Source organism: Athene noctua, chromosome 1 (genome assembly GCF_965140245.1).
Source record: "Athene noctua chromosome 1, bAthNoc1.hap1.1, whole genome shotgun sequence".
In the NCBI taxonomy this organism is placed as follows: domain Eukaryota; kingdom Metazoa; phylum Chordata; class Aves; order Strigiformes; family Strigidae; genus Athene; species Athene noctua.
The window spans coordinates 99,703,136-99,722,018 of NC_134037.1; the positions used below are offsets into that span (position 1 = coordinate 99,703,136).

At 35.1% G+C, this 18,883-nt stretch overlaps 1 protein-coding gene across 1 annotated transcript in view; it reads right to left on the reverse strand.

Annotated features, from left to right (window-relative positions):
• CAMKMT (calmodulin-lysine N-methyltransferase) overlaps nt 1–18,883 on the reverse strand; it is a 222,004-nt gene that overhangs the window by 86,960 nt on the left and 116,161 nt on the right. The gene's annotated exons all lie outside the window — the stretch shown is intronic.

The window sequence follows — 18,883 nt, forward strand, 5'->3', positions numbered from 1 at the left end:
TAGCTTAAAAAAACACACCTTACACATGTCAATTTGGGCATTCAAAATATAGGCTGGCACTTTTCTCTGTGGCTTATTCCTCTTTTAATAATGTCATCTCACCTCACAGGGGCTTTGTGAAAATTAATTAATTACGGTTTGTGAGGCATTCAGATGCTAATGATAGCTACAATGGAAAGAAAGCCTATGGAGAAATTAATAGTTTTGAATTCAATGTAATGATTGAATGTGAACACCACATGTAGGTCACATATTGGCCAATAAGAATAACAGAAAACATGAATAGCTGCTCATTCACTGATCTCTGTTAGTATGTACACTGAATGAGAGAGGAGTCCTGTGGTAAAAAACATATGTGTAGATAAATAAAAATAGCACTCTAATACAAAAACATAAAATGCTGATATAATATCTAACAAGCAAACAGAATTGCCTCATTTCTCAGCTTTTAAACACCACATTTTCTAAACACATTCTCAGAAAAAGAGCAAGTATAAAAGGCAAATATAAAAACACTGAAAGATGATTTTTTGTTTGTTTGTTTCACAACCTAGACTGCTGCCTCTGCAACATATAAAATCACACCTGTACCAAGTTCCGGGCTATCCAGTGGATTTCACACATTTGCTGAGAGCAGAGGAATGCTGACACGCAGGCACCCAAAGTTCTGCTTGATGTTCTGAGAGGATAGCAGCTCAAGTAGTTGCCCTCCCAGAAAAGCTCCTGTCTCCATATCAGACTTCTACCCTCTTTACTAGCTGGTATACAAATAGGTAGATTTTGCTACTTAGTACAATACCTTCCAGTGTCTCACTCCAAAAAATAATTGGCCGCTCCTTCCAAGGACTTAGAACCCTCCCTCTCTTCTAATAAGGCTCTTGACCCTGAATTTTGGTTAGTACTCAACATGGATGTGTTCTAACACCAAGGTCCTTATTTCAGCAACTGGTCTTTCCACAAACAGCAAAAGAAGTCTCCCTCCACAGCACAGAAGTACTACAACTCTTTAATGAAATAACTAGGGAACAATAAAACATAGTCACCCAGTAGGCAAAAAGAAAAAAAAAACAAAACAAAAAAACCCAACAAACAACCCAACTCAAAACCAACATAGGTTTTCCTTTAGCTCATTCCAAAACAAGTCAGCCATTATAAAACTTGCAAAAAGCATTACCCTTTGGTAGTCACATACTATGGATAACGCCAGAGGAAACAATCACTATGTAGTGAAGTATACCACTTAAAATTGTTTTGAGATGAAATCCTCATTCTGTTTCTATCTTCATAGATTTTACATTTAAAGGGCTCCTCAAAGTCTAAATTTGAGCAGTGGGAAAATTCCTTCCGAACACAGGCAGCTCTGCAATTATTCCTTAAATGATCCTGTCACATGTGATTCAAGCTGGCATTGGGACTGGGGAGAAAAAGCAAGGAACAAGGCCCTAAATAAACTGCATCATGTGAAGCTCAACCCTGTGAAGTGACAGAAGGTGTCCATAATTGTCTAACTGACTCTATTTCATCCTAGGACAGAGCCAAAGACAGACATCAAGGCTCCCCCATCTCACTGGAAAGGTGGTTCTACCTAGCAGCACATTTAGATCCATTTAAATAAAGCTTCCATGTAGCTAACATGAGCAAATATTAGAAATTATTTTGTAGATTACTGCATGCTTTGTATTTCAAACAAGCAAATAGTAGAAATTATTTTGTAAATTACTACATACTTTTGTATTTCAAACAAACTACTGTCTATGAGGCCAAGTCATGCAACCAGTAATGCCAGTGCAGAGGTAGAGTATCTGCACAGTAGATAATTCCTTACATGGGAACTTTTTTAGCTGCAACCAGAAGCAGAATTTGGCCTTATTTGATGCACTGAAAAACATTATTAAAAATTAACACAGTATTTTCAAAATGAGTAAGTTTGGTTGCAGCCAAGCCAGAGACATGCTGATGCAAACATTTCAGAGTTTGGACTTCTTTGGTATGACTTAATATGGCTATTGTCCTGATGTTACCTCTGTTATGACTGCAGTAAAACTATATTAAAAAAAATCTAAAAAAAATCAAACCAAGTGATTCATATCCTGCTTTGAGAAAATGCCCAGTCACAAAACTGTTCTAATTTTTTAACACCCTCAGTATACCCAGCTTGGTACATGCAGGTCGGGACTCTTATTTGCATAAACTCCCTATTCTATCTCCACAGATGCCTTCCTATTGAGACGACTTCAGTCTAGAAATGAGTTTTCTTTGTCTTGTATATAATATGGACACAATAATTTGCACAGTGCTCTGGCTGAGATTTCTGTGATCTACTTTGATTCCAGTACCATAAATAATTCCCTCTGAGCCATGTATTCTTAAGGCAGTATAATTTCAAAAGTCCTTCACAGTTTATCATATTTTAATATTGTATATTTGTTCTTCTAGCGTCTTTTGTCTTTGATCAAGGTTAACTATCCTAGTAATATTTTCAAAGTTTCCTTTTGTGAAATATTTGCAAACATTTAATTAAAATAATTAGAAGTGGTTAGGACGTGACAATAAGAAATATCAGAAATGCAAAATCTCTCAGGAAAAGAGTGCAAAAAGACTGAGAGTGCATATTTGAGAGATGAGAGAAACAAGTGGGACTTGATAAATGTGCACAACATAATGAATTATATAGGTCATGTTTATTATAACTTTCTATTCATCATTTCTAGTAATACAAGAACAAAAGGATGTGCAATGAAATTGAGAGATAATAAAATTTAAATTTGATAAAGAAACACATTTCTAGGGAAAAAAAACCCAAACCAAACAACGCAATTGTTATATGAAATACAGGTTTATAGGACAGAATGAAGCCTTCCAAGTTGTTGCAGACCACTGTTATAGATAATATATAATTTATATAATGTAAAAAACAACCTACACCAGGTCAGTCCAAAGACTCATCTAGACTACCTAGTCTGTGATACTAGCCAATATCAGTGGAATAGCATAAAACCAGAAGGAATACACACTGATATTCACTCCTATATCAGGCCAAAATTGCAATAACTTGGCATAGGGTTTCCTGATCCACAGCTTGTATTCACATCTTCAAATAGTTATTCTTGATGGACTTTTCTGCTATGGATTTGCCTATCACCTTTTGAATTGATACACACTTTCAGGCTTCAAAAATATCTTCTGTCAATAAATTTCAAGGCTTCACTCAGTGCTGCCTGCTGGCTTCATTAAGGATATCTCCCTATTCTTGATTTACAAAGACCTAAAGAGCTTCTTGTTCTCCTTCTCATCCATGATTTACATTCCTACACCACACCACACTTTTCTGAACTGTGGGATCCTTATCCTAACTACTCTCACACCAAATAAAAACTCTTCTGTTACTCTGGTCACCGACATTTTTCCTCTCTGTGCTTTTTCTCATCCTGTTATGTTGCTTCTGAGATGCGAAAACCAGACTGTAGGAAGTACTTAAGGGACATGTTTATTATGCACAACATTAATTTGATTCCTAGCATTGTTTTATTTTTCCACCAAGCACTCTGATGATATTTTCCTCATGTTAGTTTTAACTATTTTAAATTATTTTAGAGCCTACCAATATGTATACACACTCTAGGCTGTATTATCCATAGATGTTCCTTTGTGTTTATGGATATGTAATTTAATCCACAATTTTATCAACCAGTCATTCAGTACTCATGACAGTGTAGCTCTGGTGGATTGTGCTAGTATTCCCCTTCACTGTGAAAACTGATCACTTAATTCTAGTCCTTTGCTTCCTATCTTTTACCAGTTCCGAATTCAAAAGACCTTCTTTTTTGCTTCATGGCAAATTAGCTAATGTGCCTGTAACTCTTCAGATCCTTCTCAAATATAAATATCATATTTGCTACTCTCCAATCATATAGCACTACTTAGTAACTTTGTAGATTTGTTTAAAATACTGATTAGGCCTCTAACTTCACGTGTCACTTCTTTTGAGAGTTCTGTGATGGAGCACATCTGGTCTTGAACAACTGAGTTCTTTGAATTTCACTTTGGCAACCATTTGGACCTGAAATTTATTGTTCTATTAGTTATCACCATTGAGTTTTTTGCCTTCATATTCAGTAGCACTCTATTGCTGAAAAATGCATCAAAATCCTCCTCTTTACATCTTCATTTGTGCTACAAATTCCAAATAGGTTTTGTAAATTCAACCTAGAAAAATCCACAACTCCTCTACTCTCAAGTCTCAACCGACTTCATTAAATAGCTCTGTTTACTCAAGTTTGCATTTTTAAACCAATGACTTAGGAACCGAATTACTTTTATCTCCCCATTTAATCTGAACTGAATGAATGAGATTATTTTCCATAATCAGCTCTTCTCTGATAGCCTTACAGTAAACAAGTCTCAAACGGCATCAGCTCTTGCTGACCCAGTGACAGTGTGATGAAGTCTGTTAACTATCATATTCAGACACAGAGAGAACAAATGCTAGGGATTCTGATAAAAGGGGAGGCAAGATCTACAATAACAGCAAAACTCCTGGCAGCACCGAGCTCTCCAATCATATCCATACTCACAAATGACATGGGAAGTCATTACATAGTAGATTTACAGTGCTACTTGAAAGGAACTTCTATTACCATTTTTCCCAAAATTTGTTTGGCTAAACCTGATTTTTCTGAGTACACACTCTGTCTCTATTTCTGTAAAATGCAGAATTTTGAGAAGGAGGATCTGCATCTTCACACATGAAAAATGAAAGAATATATATTGAAGGCTCTTGTAAAACATATTTTTCTGCATTAGCTCTTTTTATCACCACAATTCACATTTAGATTAGTCCTTTAACTAACTACACTGTCCACTTTACTAATGTTATAACATTCTTCTGTCTGTTCTTCTGTGATATTATATCCATTGCTGTATAGAATCTAGATGAACTTGTATGCTCTTTCAGTGTTTAACATCAGTCAAGGAGACTGTACAAGCCTCCACCATTCACTTTCCTCCTTCTTTCCACATTTTGCTGTCTGAAGCTCTTCCTCATTTGTAACCTCAACTCTGAGATTATTTCAGACAATCAAGTGGGCTCTGTCCATTGAAAAAAATCCTAATTTTTCCAAAAGCTGAGTTTTTACAGACTTGCAGAACATTCCAAGTTCTTCTCATGCCCCTGACACTTCCTTACCTCATCATACTTCATTCTCCTTTTCTATGGACTGAAATAAATCTACTGAAAATCAAATAAGCCCAGCACTTGTTTTCCCAGCTTTGTTTAAGCAGCTTTTATCTCCTCTGTGAAGAACGTAATAACTGCTGCTTAGATGTGATGTCTAGGACTCTCTTCCATTCCTGCCAAGACCTTATGTAAAACAGTCTGTGGATCCAAACAAGTCTGTCAATTTAGCATAACACAGAGTCTTGACCAGGTCCTGTCAGCCACTGCTACAGCCCTGACCCTTTCTGGTGTGCAGCTCATTGCCACAATATACAATAAAGAGCTTTCACAGTGGTGCACTCTGGAATCATAGGAAGGATTAAGTAGTTTCAGGAAAAAGGGAAAATGATCCTTCAGCTTTCAGTTGGTATGATGTACTGATAGGTGAAAAGATGAGCAAAGTTGAAATGTTTCAACTTGATAGTGACACTCTTAGAAAAACTGTGAATTTGGAATTTGTAAAAATAATAAACTCACATAATAGTAAAATCTTTGCTTATAGGGTATCATAAAGAAAAGCATCAGCTACATTTAAAAGGCTTTAAAATAGTGTCACTGGTCATGATAAATTTACAGGTCAGATGGACCACTGCCCTGTCGTCTTTTTGCTGCCATGCCAAGAAAAACCTCAGTAAAACAGGTCTCCTTGTGCAAAGTAGGAAAAACAGCTAAAAAACTACTTCTGTTCTTCTGTTACAAAGGATTCAGTGTTTGGGTCCTTCTTATATAACAAAATGAAAGAGAGCAGGTGACTCAAGACTTTCCTGCTCACATTTCAGCTATAATTTAGAAATGCTTTATGAAGATTTTTCTCACAAATGCCAATTATCTTCCCAAGTATTAATGCATTCTCTCCAATCAGATGAAACTGTTATCTGTTTCATACTAGAAGTATATGCAGTGATGAATATGGGACTGGTAAAGTACATCAAAACCAAACCAGTCCATCCAGCAAAAGCATCCAAGTATGTCACTCACTACAGTCAGGTATTTAAGTAGTCATGCTGGGACATGAACTGTCTATATTATTGGCCTCTTGCTTATTCTCCTCTCTCCGAATGCTTATGCTCATAAACCAATCCTATGTATAAATAACACTGTGATAGACTTACATGTTTTGTTACACATGTGTAACAAGTATCTGTTTGTATCTTCTTATAACTGCAGTGGTCTTACATACTACATGTAAGCCTTTTTAAGTCATGCTAAACTCTCACAGTGTCATTACACTGAGACAGAAGGAAGCTCTAAAGATGTGCATGACTTGTGCTTCATCCTTACATTTTAACAGGAAAAATTAAATTGATCTGAAATAAAATACTGGGGAAAAAAATAGCAAAGGAGCTACCATGGTATACTTAATGATCAATTATTTTGCATACTTTCATCAAGTCAGATTTTGTTCTCTCTGACCCAGTGGTCACTCTGGGTCAGACCAAAGGTCCAACCAGACCAGCAGCTTGCTTCCAATATTAGCAAAAAAAAAAACCAAACAAAAAAATCCCAAGAGAAGAATGTAAGATAAAAGCAGGCATTTCCCAAAACATACCTACAACATCCAACAAAATGCACTCAGTAAGCTCCTGAGACAGCTGTGATGTCTTATCATGATGCCTTTTATAGACTCTTTTCATTTACAAAATGCCCTTTTCTGGGAGAAGGTGATCAGAATGCAGTACAGGTGGAATAATTATTAAGGAGGGGGGAAACCCCAAACCAACAAAAATCCCTCAAACAAACAAAAAAATTTATATTATTTATTTTGTTAATCAAATAATTGGTGGCTAATTCAATCTGTTCCGACTGACTATCCAGAGCAGATTTTAACTTTCTGTCATGTCATAGAGCTTGATTTATTATTGCAATGAGCTGCAACAGCCACAGCTAAAGGTAAGACAACTATATCTGAATTAAAAATACAGCAGAACTTGGGAATGTGTCAAAAGGCATACAAATAATGGTAAAAAAAAAAATCCACAAGTACTCTGAAAGGATGTGATGGCTTTTTTTCCCTCTGTTTCAGTACTATCAAGAGATTAGTTCTGTGACTGACTTCTTGTCAAACCTAAATCCTTTAAATAGCCTTTTGAAATCAAAATATTTGACAATGGACTCCATCGAAATATAAGAGAATGTTCTACATACTTTACCTCCATCAAAAAGTAATAGACCAATATGAGCAACTCACTTCAATAATACTTTAATTGATACATCTCTCTGGTGCCAACAAAATGCAAAACTCAGCCTGAAGACTTCTGATTGTCCTTTTATCACCACCTTTCCCCCCCCCTTCTAATTTTCTTGATACCATCACGTTAATATCACAGTGAATGATCTCCTGGATAAAATGACCCAGGAAGAACTAGTAGAAACTAGTAGAAAAAGACCTAGTAAAAATACCTAGATTAAAGGTCTAGATGAAACGTTTACAGTACAAGAAAGGTAACAGAGCTCTGAATAATATAAATGTAGCACATGATCCTACCATTTCTTTATTATTTCTATCCCAAATATACCGGATTTACACAAAGAACTATGTTACTTTAAAGAAGAATCGGCAGACCATCAAAAAGTCAAATGATGAAATTCTGAACTAAAGTGGACTTGATTGGTTTTTATGACATCATCAATTTTTTGTTGAGTATATTAATAGTATACAAATTAGACAATCAGATCATGGCTTCATGCTCTGTGAGCTACTGTGAAAGTCTCATGCTGTTCTGCCCTTCCCTACTTGCACTTCCTCCATGCATTAAATGAAGCAAACAGGCAGCCACAGGATGAAATGACTGAGCCAGTTAATGCAATATAAAATTATTTAAATTTCAGAGGTGGAGGGAAAAGAAATGAGATTCACTGATTCACTCAATAGTTACGGTACTCTTTCACTAAGGGCTGCAATGGCAACCACTGCTATATTGAAGAAGAATCTGCAGACAATCAAAAAGCCAAATGATCAAATTATGAACTAAAAAGGACTTGATAGTTTTTTATTACATCATCAATTTTTGTTGAGTGTAGTGTTGTTCTAGAAATTAGACAATCTAATTGGAAAAAGGGGATTAGAGCGTCTTCCAAGTTTTAACTTTTAATATTCAGTTTGAGATACTTGAACTCTAGTACTGCTTTCACTGCTACCATACATCTTTAGAGGACAGTGAGTTTCCAGTACCTTCTTAGCAATGAAGAGGTGGTCATCTTTGCTTTTATTCTCTTTGCTAAGAGAATTTTCCTATGAGATCATTCAGTATATCAATCAACCTGTGATAATGTTTTGTTGCATTTGCTTAAGAAATTTGACATTTATTCCTGAAAGGAAAAGAAAAATAATATAGTAAAACAGGCTGATGTTCTGACTTGCTTGGTGACATATTGGTGATATTGAAAGAGTAGCTCCTTCACATTTTTTTATGGTCTGCCACAAGCAAACATTTTAGTTATAACTTTTGCTAGTATTTCATTAATGTTTTCAGAGTGGAAACATCTAATCAACCTTTCCAAACCGCTCATCTTCAAAAAAACACAATAGATGAAAAATAGTTTTGCAATAAGAAACATGATATTAAGGTGTTTTTTTTTTTTCCAGTGCTATCACATCTGAAGAGCCTCACTCAGAGTCTTGCTACAATTTAACTGCCAGGTCTGCAAATAAGATACTTCCTCAAGATGATTTGGATTTGTAAATCTAGAAACAGATGAAATATCAACATATCAAAATCAATGTAATTTAGATGAGTGAATCTGTATGAGATTATAGAGGCCCCTAAAATATTCCACAAAAATACTGTGACTTTTCCATGTTCCAAATTCTTGAAAAATATCTTCTGAGAGAATTTCTACCTCCTGCCAAAAATGAGACGAAAATTGTTACACTTCTGCACTGAATACAGCTAACTCATATTACTTTGGACTCTGAAGATTCCTGTGAAAAATAAAAATGTTTTATTGTGTTCAAAAGCAGTCTCCACAGAAGACCAGATCTCAATTTGAAGACTAAATACAGTAAGAATTCAAAAATCAGAGGTTTAGATACCTGCCTTCCAGGGAAGCAAATGGTGGTTAAGTCTTGCAGACAGTCTTGGAAAGGACTGGACACTACTGAACACACAGTGGCACCACCACTGCCTTTACATGTGGAATGCCTGGAAATTTCCCGTTCTGGATCACTCCGTTCAGGCAATTTTAACTGTCTATGAAAGACTGCAAGCAGGATATACACAAGTAAAAGCATAAATAATTCTTCACTGGCTAATATATACAATAGATGGCAAGTACTTACAAGCTACCATTGTATAAATTAATTTGCTCATCACCCTCTGAGACACCCGTTGAACCTTTGATAGCCAGGCAAACACCAAGTGTGGCAGGAAACCTTCAGTGCTCCTTGAATCCTTGATGCTCCTAAGTCATTGTCTCTTCCTCTTGAATCCTTCAGCTGTCTCAGCAATTTTTACCTGTCTCCAATTTTACCTTTTGTATCTCGTGATTCTACAGACTTTTTCAAAGCTCCTTCTCACAACCTGGTTTTCATATAAGTCTGAACCAAAGTGACAGAGCTGTGCTGCATCAAAACATGTCTTCAGTCACAGAAAGATGAAGTCCTGGCACCAAGAGTTGCAAGGATATGCTGCAGAAGTATACTGTAGTCAACAACATTGCTGAAGAAGAGAATTAATAGATTCATAAAACTGCTACCCTTCCCTCTAATTAGCCTTCTAAGTTACAAGCTAAGATTTGCCCTTTCTTGTATAATGATTTATAATAGCCACATCTTGAAAATTAAACTTCCTTTTTCCTAATAAGCCACTGGCTACTATTATTACACTTGAAAATAATGTAGGTTTTCATTTTCTTGAAAGAACTATGTATTTATTAAAAATGTCATCCAAAAACATATATAAACCTCTATGTGTGGATGACAACCATATTTACTTTCTTCACTGCATACCATAGTTTATAAATATTTTAACTATTTTAAGGTAGTTTCTGAAACACAGGTTGCTTTTTTTGTTTTTTTGTTTTTTTTTAACTAGACAAACCATCCTTCCCCAGAGATGCTTACTTTTCCTCCTTCTACATTTTGCTTTATTTCTCATCTGGCATATGATTAAATTTCTCTGTCCACAATATATTTGTGCTTGATACACATCTAGAGAGCAAGTCACACAAGTTTCACATTGTCCTTTTTTCCTATATTTTAATTTAAAAAACATTATTTCATCTAGTTTAAACATAATGCTTCTTTGCAAAGGCTCCCTTTCATGGGTAATTATTCTAGAGATTACAAAAATACCATCATTGTGCACTTTCACCAAGCATTTGAATGACTTTTTTTTTTTTTTTAAGGTAGAATCATTTTTTCTGGCAATTAAACTAAATGAAGGCCATGCAATGTATATTCAGAGCTATATAGAACCATCTATAGATTTTCCAGCACAACAATAATTAGCTAATGTTTTTACAGCACTTTCAAGTTGTAAATTGCTGTGTAAGTGCTCAGTATTCTCATCATGGTTTCAGCAGGATTCAGGGCAATTAATATTATAAAACTGCTGGTCATCCAAATACAATTACTTGCTGTGAGCAGGTGGTTTAAATACAATGCACAGGTAATGACTGACCTTTACAATACAATGGTACAGTCACCACCAGAGAGCAGAGTACATTATAGCCAAACACAGCTGGCTTTACTGAGGGATGTGGAAGTATTCACGGTCTCTACATCACCTCTTGTCATTTGAGTCAGGAGGGTTTTCCCTCTGGTAATAACCATAATGCAAATCTTCTTCTTAAATGCTACGTACACTAATAACCTTTACTGTTATAGAAGTTGTAATATGAATACCACATAGGAGATTTACTAAACTGACACCTCATAAAGGTCTACTGACTAATAACTTGTGTGTGTCTCATACACATTTACATACATTATTACTTAGCTTCTTCATAGTGATGCTAGAGGTGAAGAAAACCAAACAAATGAGAGTTTGAAAAATTACTCAACACAGGAGTGGGCTATTTGCCTGAGGTTTAAAAGTATGTATTTAGAAGTAGTGATTAATTTGGTTGTCCTTGTTATCAGATGGCAATAACCAAAAGTTGTGTTTGAATAATATCAGTATCTTACAGTCTGTCAAGTAGAATTCTTAAATGACGGATGTAAACCACCATACTTATGCATCATATACCTATAAATATATGTTGTATATGACACGAAATGTGTTGCAACTCTGCAATATTTTTACATGCATTTAAAAAGGAAAAAATCCTGAAGGAAAGTTAAGGAACACTGCTGCACAAGATTTTTGGTTTCACTACACACTGACACCTGTGTTCAACCATATCCGCAGCAAAGAAGGATGCCATTTATCTTTTATAATAATATGGAGTTCTCTGTCAGAGTAGGGTCACTGAAATGAGTAATAATCCCACCACTGTCTAAGGTACAACCAGCAGGGTCCAGGTCAACAGGCAAGCAGACAATAATTTGCCCAACAACACTGAATTTCATCTGCCCGCAGCCTCTATCTACTGATTATACAATCAATACACCTCAGATGAGAAGAGCTAACAACTGACCGGGGCAGATCAATGCTAGCAAATAAGCGCTTCATGACAAAAAGTTTGATAATTACCATTCTGAAGCCGTGTAAATGTTGTTTCTATTGTAACGACATTCATGATGATACTGCTATGATTGCACTGTTATTATAGGTTTAATGTTAGGCAATCAAGCTGCAGTGGTCTAGATATCAACAAACAGCATCAAAAGAAAACATCAAATTGTCCCTATTCTTCTGACATTGTAGCTGCAACATTTTTCTATGTTAGTGGCCACAAATGAACAATAATAAGTGACAATTTAGTGAAAAACACTATTTTCACAGCTTACAAAAGTCATACAATATAGATTGATACGAGTATGATTATTTCTAGACCCAGAAGTAGAAGGCACACCCACTTAAACCAGAGGATTAAAATGAATTCAGCATTGTGCTCTTTGTTTCACATGCATCAGTTCAGAGTTTTTAATATGCACTTCAACTAGTCATAATCCAAAAGTACATGCAGCTTTGCATGATTTATTATCACCTTTAATACTGCACCTTTTATTTTTGTTTCATTCCTTAAGTGCTGGGTCATTCTCAACACATTAACTTCTAAGCGAACAAGTCCTGACTGACTGTCAATTGCTATACTGACTCCAATTAGCCTCTTACACCCTCAGCACACAGAAACGGTACTGGGACATGCTATTGAAACATGAAGAAAATCAGGACTTCATAAAACAAGAGCATGTAGAGTTGTGGCAGCGTCTACTCTGAAGCTATATAAGGTAAATACTATGTTTAATATTTTATGTTTCAGCCTGCAAGAAGACATCTCAGTAGCAAAACACGTTCTCCCAATGGCCACTTTAAATCAGAGCACACTCAGCTGCAAAGCTCTTGAAAAACATTTCAGTCGGAGCAAATCGTAACTATGATATCTGCAAAGGCATCTCTGATGTTGGCGTTTAATGAATTAAAGTTTTAATTGGGTCTTCCACAGACAAAACACAGATGCCTCCAAAAGTCTGCAAGTTACCTGTCTAAAACTTTTAAATCAGGGATTGGCCAGATTCGCCATAGCCTAAGGGAAATCACCTGTCTATCCAAGGAGCTAGAGATACCAAACAATAAGGATAAACCCACACCTTTCACAGTCAGCAATACATGTGTGATTTGAACTAGCTTGAACTAAGATTTCCCTTTCAGCATTTCCTCCTCAGAACATCTTCTACCTCACAACAGATTCAAAGAATTTGATGTATATTAAAATCCTTTCCCTCTCAGATGGGCTCATTTTTATTCAGGGACAATTTTGCTGACTGACAGGTAAGCATTTGGTGCTGAAATTGGACCTGTACAAGAGCTTTGCATTTCATTTGCTCCATTACACCAGTGCATGGATTACTGGGCTTTTACTTTGGCATCTTTCCATTATTTTCAGATATCTGACATGAACAAAATGACTCATCTGACATTCTGTGTAACAAATTTGTTCCAAAAAGAATAGAACATTATTATACTATTTTTTACATCTGGGTACCACAACCTTGCACAGTAATCTGGCCAGAAATTCTAAGTGTATAAATAGTAGCTGATACTGGTTTTTTTTTTTTTAAAAAAAAAAAAAAAAAAAAGACAGCAGTGACAGCAGAGAAATACAAATACTGAAGAAATGAGATTTAGTTTTAACACTACAGCCTTCAGTATCATTTACATTTCTGCATCACTTCAGACATAGTATCAAGTTTAATTTTATTTCTGTTAGGAAAAAAAAAAGTATAAAAATTGCCATAAGTTTTCTAAATTATCTGATATAACACAGCTACTGACAAGCAATGTTTGCAAATTCTGGCACCAAAGAGTTAATAGTCTTCACACATGACCCTTTTGGTTAGTTGATTAATACTGTTATACCTTCTGTCCAACCTCAATGTCACATCTGCTTTTATCCATCACTTTCTCAATTTCATTTGCAGAATGAAAAAGAAAGATTTTTGCCTACCACTCATGTGAACATGGATGAGTACTTTTCTCTGTATCCCTTGATCTTCCATCATAGAAGCATACCCAAATACCATATTTAGCTTTCTCAAGAAATTTTTCAATCTTTTTCTGGCAGCTGTTGCCACCACAGCAATTTACTTTTAGCTGGAAGAATGGGTAGAAAACGTCTTTCCTGAGCACTGTGATATGCCCAATGCCTGTACAGCATCACCACGTCAGAAATGAAAACTCAGTTTCTTAGTGAGATGTGCAGCAGTCCCTCATCTTCAGTTTGGGATACAAGGTCTGCTCTCTAACCACACCAATTAACAGTACAATACTCTACAGACAAACCTTCCTATTAACACAAGATGGAGAGAGGCTGAGAAGGGACCAGGACCCTGCTGATACAAATTCCAAGTGAAACAACTGTGATATAATTTATGCTTGAACTCAGTAGTCTCCCAACTAGATGAGAGTATGTAATATATATATACTTAAATTAATTTCTCTTCAAAGTTGATAATACTTTATGAATCCAGATAAACAACTTGAACTGCACTGTTAGAAATTATTTTTAAAACTGCAAGTGAAAATGTACCCGTTGACTTCACGAGGTGTCATTCTTCAAGTCTGTCAACATTAAGAATAACTTATTTTTTAAGCAGAACCACTGGGGTGGACTATCATATGAATACATTCAGGGATGAGAAAGCAAGGGAGTAAAGGGTGAAAACAGAAAAGAAAGGGTTGTTTAACATTTTCCCCTTTAACAAGACAATTATCTGAATGAATTGTATTAATGTCTCTAGAGATGACATTTTCATAATTATTCTCACATTTTAGGTGAAAGCTGATTTTTAGAGACACATTGGACTGTTTCACTTTATTTCCTTACAACTCCAGTCCATGGCGTTTGAAACAAATTCCATGATATGTGCAGAATAATTAAAAATTCAGATGCCGTTTTCCAGAATTTCCATTGTTACTTGTGAAAGTATTAAAAATTCTCAAATACTTTAAACTTTAAACTGACATATTAAAGGTGTTTAATATTAAAATATTAAGCCTTAACTTTTATCAAGTGTCTTTATTCAGATTATCTGAAAATGAAAATTGCAGCAATTCAGAAGTATTGTGAACCCACCAAATCATGTTGTTCCAAAAGCAATTAATTTTAAAAACTTTACTTAAAAAAAAAAAATTATATAGTCAGACTGAACAGTAACTTAGTATACGGGACTAGAAAACAATGGAAGCAGTAAGGAAGGAGTGAGTGCTTAATCCTTGGAGCAAATGTAATTGCATAGCTCATCCAGTTGCAATTTTAGGTCTGCAATGGGTTCTGGTTTTAGGGGTTACACTGCAATTTACAGTACATGAATGCTAGAAACTCCACTACATGGTCCCCAGTCAGAAGTCTCAATCATTATGTAGTAGAGGTTTAAGCATCAGCTGGTTGGTTAGGTCACCAGGAATGAACAAAAGGAAATTCTTTAAGGCAGTTAAGAGTCTATAAAACAGAAGTGAATTCTCAGCCATGCACATTTCCCCCGAAATTCTGACCTAGATTTGCAAGGGCTGAGGCTTTCACATAATCTAGGGGGAATGACTGACTGATTTGGTGATGTCTTTTCCACAGAAGTCAAGTCAGGTTGGAGATTATGATATACAAATATATTTAAAAAATAGTAGCAAAGTCCAACAGATCTGTGCACATTTGTTCACTGGGAACAGGACACCGAGTGATCTTAAACTGGTGCAAGGGAGAGTTAGGATAGAAATCAGGAAAGCATTTCTAATGATGAAGATAAGGAAGGACTGGAATATGTTAGCTGAAGAATTTCCATCAATGTAGAACTTTAAGAACAGTCCAGAAAAACGCCTGCCAGGAATAGTTACAGAGAGTTAGATCTCCTTTGGTTTATCCTGACATGATCTCTCCAGATCCCTTTAAGCACTGCTTTCTATGATCTGTGATTTTTTGGCCATTGCTAACAATGTAAATCAAGTCTGAAATTCTCTACTGCTAAAATAAACAATACAGACCCTGAAGAATAAACTTAGAAAACCAAAAGGCAATAGTCTCAGTGACTGAGTACATAAAAAGAGTAGATAAAGTCAGAAACAGTTGTGCATGTAAAGATTAAAAGAAAATAGTTTCAGCAGGTCTAGTATTAATGTATTATTAGCCTCTGGTTTTCTTGCTAAATTACTATGATCATTAAAACACTTTCATCTGAACTTCCTAATTATAGTAACAGTCTAAGTTTATATCTGATGGGACAAGATTTTGATAATTCCACTCTCCATTTATAAGATACATTAATATTATCTTGTAACTCCTCCATTGTTAATAGTGAATTAGAGGAGAATTCCAACAAGATTACTGAAGACGACTAGGTTAAATTACTTATGCCAAGTTTTTCAGAAGCCCAAGGTGATAAATATCAATATTTCTTCAGGCTCTCTTAAAAATTCCAGTTCTAGTTACTAGAGTTGCAAATACGTTCATTCCCCTAAATAATCGCATCATTCCCCAGGTTTTAACATTGTAATTTCTTAAAGAGTTTGTCATAAGGCACACTATTCTACAGAAGTTATCTTTTACAATAAAATAGAAGATGGTGTAAGACCATAGGAAGGTAATATAACTAATACCAGATCAACATGGTATACCATGCATCAAGTTTAAACAGCAAGTTTCGAAGTGGACAGTAAAAAATTGGTGATAATCACAAATCTAGTCCAAATAATTTTGGAAATGGAGTGTAAATTAATAGGAGTAGTTTCTTCCCTTATTCTTATACACAACCAAAATCAATTTACTTGCTTGTATTTTCTCCATTCATACAGCAAACAGTACAAGACTTATAATAAACCAAGCCATCCTGGTTTATCGTAATCATACACAAATTGGAAGACATCAAATAGTCCAAACAGAAGAAAAGCTGAGATAAAAATTGTAAGAACCAAGGGAAATTCAGGAAGTCCATAGATCAACAAGTAGTGAAAGAACTTTTCCTCCAGCCAGTGAGACAGCCATTCCTAGCCAGTGCCACAGACATGTCTTTTTGCACCCTTATGTAGAGATGGCAGAAAGTCTGCCTTTTGCAGACTTCCATTTCCATTTAGCTATGATGACCTTCAGACTTAAAGTCTATACTACATTGTTTCCAAGATTCAAATCGTTGCCCTTAAAAAGCTTAGAGGCAGTTTACGCTTAGTTTTTTTTTTGTATTACCACATTCATGGAGAAAGGACTGAGATTATATTCTTATGTATTCCAGCATGAAATTTTTTGTTTGTTTAAAAAAAAAGTGAAGTAGAAACATTTTTGAAAAACAAAAGAAAAATCTTTATGGGAGAGGAAAAAATGAATTACATGTTAAAACATGTTATTGTTTTAATAAGCCTAACTATAAACTGAATTTCCATCCGAACACAAGGCATATTTTGATCACTACTACTTTGCAGATAAAGCCACGTTTCTTTGCACCTTCTTCTAGTTCAAAAAGCCTGGTTAATGAAGACACCTTTAAAAGTAAACCAAGTGGCAGTTCTATATCATTATGCAAATCCACCTTTCTACTCATTCAGATTTTATCTCTTAAGTATCTTTACATATGTAAAAGAGACAATTTTAAATCTTAAAACTGGTCTTCAGGAAAGGACAATATGGTCATTCCAATTTGATCAAGTAACAAAAGGAAGATGCAACTAAGGCTTTTAACTTTTTTTCTCTTCTTAAGTCTGGAGCCACATGGGCCCTTGCTAGCTCTAGATTTCTAGAGGCTGATAGTCTAATTGCTCCCCCAATAAAGAAGCTCTAAAATAGTCTAAAGGGATCCCCAAACCTTCTCATCCCTTCTTATATCTTAGTACCAAACACAAGCTGATCACTACATTACATTTTATTCATTTTGTCTGTGTTCATTTGGTGCTTTTGTGGGAACAACTGCCATGTGAGGAATGTTATGTCAGTAAGACACTCGGCTCAGTCCAGTAGGAGTACTGCAGCAAAAGCTATTTACAGTCATATGTTCTTACTGGCACAGGCTCTTCTTTTATTAGTTTATTTTAGTTTGATCTATTTTAACGAGCTTTCACTACTAATGATTAGTTACCTTTTTCATGGACTCTTTCATATATATGAATCAGATTTTAAAAAAACAAATATTTTGCATTTTGATAGAAAAAACTCCCAGGCCAAATTGCAAAAGGATAAAAGACACCATAATATGTTCTTTAACGAGTGAACAAGATTTCTAATGTGCATTAAAATAGCTATGTTTGTTTAAGGAATTTAAATCTAAATGATGTAACTGTGACCTATACTAGGTAAAAGGTTAATTGCTAGGATAATTTTTTTTGTGTGGATGACATAAAACCAAGAAGGTGGTAAAATTTTTAAAACTCCGATGTAATGAAAGAGAAATAAGAAAACGTTACATTTTTAAATAGTAACGCTTTACTACCATACAAGTATGTCCACTTATTTCTTATTAATATTTCCATTATTACATGACATGGATATAAATCCTTTTAATGTATATTTGAAAAAAAAAAATCATTGAAGCTATTCCTATAAAAGGCTTATTTTTATCAAAGAAAAGAAAATATCATCATGCTTTGTCACAAATTATCAGCCCAGAAGATTTATTCATTTGTAACTTTCCTATAACAAGTCTGACCATGACTGTAATTTACTTCTCCATTTGGCACACAAATTTTATTCATTTAACAGGATTATTCATTAATCAAATATTTATCAGTCAGGGTCTTATGGAACTCTGAGAGACTGGTGTAGAGTTCATTTGTTCTGTTTTAACAGGATTACTTTTATATCAGTTATTTAAGTGGGCTTCATTATACTGGGGAAATAAACATTACTTATAAGGCTGATACTTTTTTCTAAATACCTTGACTTCTACCAAATACCTGATATGGGAGTAATCCCGTTAAAAAAAATAACCATGAAGCATCTCTGTGGTCTTGATTTTACAACACAATCCATCAGAATTAATACTTTATAAAGGAATAATCCCAAACAAACTAAAATCCCCAGATAAACAGTGACCTAAAATAAAAAAGAAAAAGTTCTCATTACACAGAAACTCAGTGAGCAAAGACA